We start from the raw sequence: 4822 nt of genomic DNA, 5'->3' as shown, positions 1-4822 counted from the left end.
ATGCTGAAAATTCAGCTTTGCCATCACAGGAATAAATTACTTTGTGAAATATATTCAAATAGAAAACAGTTATTTTAAATTGTAATAATATTTCACAATATTACTGTTTTTTACTGTATTTTTAATTAAATAAATGTAGCCTTGGTGAGCAGACGAAACTTCTTTTAAAAACATTAAAAATCTTAGTTGTTCCAAAATTTTTGACTGTACTGTACATATATATATATATATATATATATATATATATATATATATATATATATTATCAATACTTTTAAGCTTAATTGGTTAAGAAACTGTCAAAGAAATGAAAATTATTCATTATGGTTCTTTATTCCTCAGTCTATTTTCAAAAAGCTTGGAGGTTTATCTTTTCTACTGAGATGTAACTATCTGCCTGGAAAACTACTAATTAATCTATCCAGATTTTACCAGCAAGTGTTATTAGCTTGGAAAATTGGTTGCCACCACAATTTTCCTCCACACAAAATGCTTCTGTGGAACAATTGTCTCATTTCCTCTAGGAATAAATCTTTATTTATACACAAATGGTCTGAAAAAAATATATACTTTGTGATGGATTTGTTTGATGAAAATGGAAATGTTTTGTCTTATGAAGAATTTATGTTTACCTACAATTTCCCCATTCCATTTAAACAGTTTCAGCAAGTTGTGAATTTTATTCCAAATGGGTTGAAACATTTAATGAAAAGTCACTTTACTATTGGAAGTAACAAAAGGAAACTAGTTGATAGTTAATAGTTGATGGTATCAAACTATTTTCTCATTCCTGTAATAACAAACATATTAGATTAATTTTTAAAAAAAATCCAATCATAAAATCTCTCCTAGAGCGATTTTTTTTTTTTTTTTTTTGGAATGCACAAATAACTGATATTAATTGGAAAGAGGCATGGCTAAATCCATATAAATTTTGTATGCTGAATAAAGTTAAAGAGGTACATTTTAAAATACTTCATAAAATCTACCCATGTATAACCTTTGACAGCAAATGCTCTTTTTGTACTGTAAATGAGGAAGACTTGGCTCATTTGTTTTACAACTGTGATTTATCTCTAAAATTTTGGTCTGATGTTAGTTCTTTTCTTTTTGCCCCAAGAAATGATCTCTAAAAGACGTTATTTGTTCTTTCACAAACAGAAACAAAATTTGTTGTGAATTTCTACATTTTGCATGGTAAATATTATATCCATAAACAAAAATTTGCAAAACGCATTCTTAAATGCAATTTATTTTTTAAAGAGATGGAATCGCTGAACAAGTCATTAAAATTTATTTTAAAAAAAAGAATGACATTTTGTTAAACTTTATGGAGGAATTCTTTATACTGTAATGTCCCCACTATGTTTACCAAATTCTATGAATCTTGCATTTGTCAATAAGAAAAAGGAAGAAATATTTATTTTTAACTTTTTATTTTTTATTTATTTTTTTTTTATTATTTTCTTTTTTTAATTTGGTTGAGAATATGTGCCATGTTATATGTTGGATTCAGTGTGTTGAATCATTTGTTTTGTTAAAAAAAAAAAAAAAAAAAAAAAAAGCGGAACCGAAAGTGAAAGTAAATCTGAACGAAGCTCGACTCCTGGTAAGATCATATTTCCTGTTTTATGCTTTTAAGATGTTATAAATCCTTAAATGTAGTCCATACTTATAGATTATAAATGTGTTTGTTTTCTAGGAATCATCTTCATGGGCTCGTTGTGATCAGAATTATCGAAAATGGCGACACTTCCTGGTAAAAACAAAACAAAAACACTGTTTAGCCTACACTGCTGAAGTAATAAGAAACTATTTACTTAGTTTGGATTGTCTTGTAGTGTGAAGAGCTTATTTAGTTCAGAGATAATGTTCTTCGAGAGTAATCTGAATATCAAAAATGTAATCATCAAAAAGAATCATATTTAATGGCTCTGGATCAAACGTCAGCGAAAGAAGCCTCACATGAATGAGACACTCCGCCCTCTTCTGTACTCCAGTGTTGATCATGATTGTTTCATAATTTAATAACAATCATCTAATAGCCTACTGTAATTTAAGCAACAGTGGGCAATTTAATTGATTTATATTATTTCTTACTATACGACTGAAATTAAATATTTTCTTTTACCTGTATCTTTTCATGGGTATACCTTTGATAGTCGCTCATGAATGGGTATGTTCATTGCGTTGCTCATAATTTATCTTTGGCTGCATTATAATGACTTCCTAATACCGGATATAATTAAAGATTGCGCATGTGTTCAGAACTGTCAGAAACAAAGACTTAATGTGTATTATGATACCTCATCCTCATAAACCATGTATACAAGAACACACACACACACACACACACACACACAAATAAAACTAAATTAATAACACATCACAAGCCAGGCTTGAACTCAGGCCTTTGGTGTAGTGGTTTGAGAAAACTGCCACTGGGCCTCAGAGGATGAAATGTTGGACCTAACCGAAACACTCAAGGCAGTACTCCAGGCAATGTGGATTTATTTTTATTTATTTTTTTAAAAAAGGGCTTTGCAAGAAAAAACAAAAGTTCTTCTCAGACAGAGGTATTAATAACATAACAGAAAATGGAAAAAACACATGGGAAAACAAAAACTCCACGAGGGGATAAAAACAAACCTAGAGAACAATAACAATCAAATAACTGAGAACACCTACTTGAGATAGCTTGGAAGGACCTGGAGAAACAAAGCAAAGCTTTACTTGTTCATCTTTCCTCCAGTGATTCTGCTTGTTATCAGCGCCATCAGACATCAGAGGTCAACCCCTCTTCTTAATTCACTCAGATGTTGTCAGCACCCTAGTTTAAATGACATTCAGTACACATATTTCAATTCAATTCAAAGTTTGTCACAAATGTAAATCTGGCATGTCCTGTGGACTGTGCAATAAAATATCCATATACTACAATATAAAAATACTTTATAAAAAGCATGTAGAACTCATGTTTGTAGAACTGCTGTTTTCAGTTTTTTAGCACATGTAGTAATATACAAATCTTTTTTTCTTGTCAAACAGAAATATTTCAGTGACTGAAGATGTCAGTTCCACACCTGCTTCTTGAGATACTGGAGGATCTGAGCAGTGAAAACCTGGAGAAGTTTAAATGGCACTTAAAGAATGATCGTCTTGCTTCAGTTGCTGATTTGGAGAAGGCAAAAGCCACTGACATTGTGGATCTGATGTTGGCGCGTCATGGACCAGAAGGAGCTGTAAAGACCACGCTTACAATCCTGGAGAAGATGAAAGAAAACTATCTGGCTGAACAGTTAGAGAAAAACTATCTGGCTGAACAGTTGAGATAGGACTAACGTCATGACAGTCTGAGGACGACAGCACCAGACTAACAGCCTGAGGGCGTAAGTGGGCGGAGCCAATTTATCTTCGTAGGCAATGCTCCATTTTTAGCTTTTTAAAGTTTAAAACCATGTTAATGTCAAATATTTTATTAAAACGATCTAACTAAAATGATAGATATAGATACTCACATTGTGCTAATAGCTTAATTATATACAAACAAACACATTGTAAGGCTTGATTTTCCTGCTAAACGAAAACTGAGATCGACATCCTGCAATAAAGCAATAAAACTTACCTAGAGAAGAAGATCTCAAAGAAGTAGCAAGTGACAACGCCTTGCCCTAACCCCAAAAGGACAACGCCTCCCCCTCCACACACACACACACACACACACACACACACACACACACACCTTCCCCCGACTCAAGTCACTGAAAACTCTTCAAGATATATAATGTAACTTGTGTATCTATTGTTTTTCCCTTTTTATGTTTGGTATCATTTTAAATGTCTCAGTGCGATTGGTAAAATGGTCTCAATTTCACAGCAGTCACTAGAATTATGAAGAAGATTGAGAACTAAGGAAAATTCTGTTCTCTTTTTGGGTGGTGTCTCTTCTCCTCTCCTCCCTTTTGTTCTGGTCCTGGTATAAAAGGTAAAAAGCAAAGCAGTCAGATGGGATCATCTGTAGCCAGAGATGGGTGAATGTCTGAAGACACTCACACGTCACTGTGTGTATATGCATTTCTTTATGCATTTATCATTTCTGAATTGGCTTTAATTGGTTATTTGTGTAATTGACATGATACACTTTTACCTGACAAATAAAATGTTATATTTGATTTGCTCTGGATTCTCCTGATATCATTATTACCAGTAAATTATGGGAGGCTAATGCTACCGTAAATCTGTGTCCAGGGTAGAACAAACTGAAGGCGCATGAATGAAGGAGCAGTAGGCACTTCATCTGAAGACCTTTTGATTTCTGTTCACCGCTGATTTAGCAAGTTATATGGAAGTGGCTAAATTAAATACACTTTTGTTCGAGTGAGCAGTAGGCAACCGACTCGAGGTATTAGCCAACTTATTACACCCTCTGACGAAGATCAGACTGGCGAGTTTATGTCCATGAGTTTAATGCAAAATCCCGGGGCAAGTATCTCTGTGCGGCATCGGGTCCCTAATGACTGAACAATTGAAATATGGAATATCCAGAATCATCAAATATAACTAATGATGAATTTCTAATTGGAAACACAACCTAAGAGTAATAATCATTTGAAATTGGAGTCAGATTAAACGAGTGAAATTAAGTGAACATTCAGAGACACTGAAAAGGCATACACGCGTTAACCTTCGCCCGGGTGTCGGATTCCGTTTTTGGGCCGATGCGGGGTTCCTTACAATACCAACGGACATTTTTTAAATTATGAACAATTTTGCATCAAACATAATTTCAAACCCTCAGAATCAGACTTTTTTAAATTACATA

At 33.3% G+C, this 4822-nt stretch overlaps 1 long non-coding RNA gene across 1 annotated transcript; it reads left to right on the top strand.

Annotated features, from left to right (window-relative positions):
* The first annotated feature begins 1570 nt into the window (after positions 1 to 1570).
* LOC137014898 (uncharacterized) lies at positions 1571 to 4512 on the top strand. Its single transcript, XR_010893905.1, has 3 exons — positions 1571 to 1609; positions 1703 to 1759; positions 3049 to 4512. It is a non-coding gene; the product is annotated as an uncharacterized lncRNA (long non-coding RNA).
* The last annotated feature ends 310 nt before the right edge of the window (positions 4513 to 4822 follow it).

The sequence above is a fragment of the Chanodichthys erythropterus genome, chromosome 3 (assembly GCF_024489055.1).
Source record: "Chanodichthys erythropterus isolate Z2021 chromosome 3, ASM2448905v1, whole genome shotgun sequence".
NCBI lineage: Eukaryota > Metazoa > Chordata > Actinopteri > Cypriniformes > Xenocyprididae > Chanodichthys > Chanodichthys erythropterus.
Note: the sequence above shows the minus strand (reverse complement) of the source record. Positions and strands in the feature narration are given on the sequence as shown.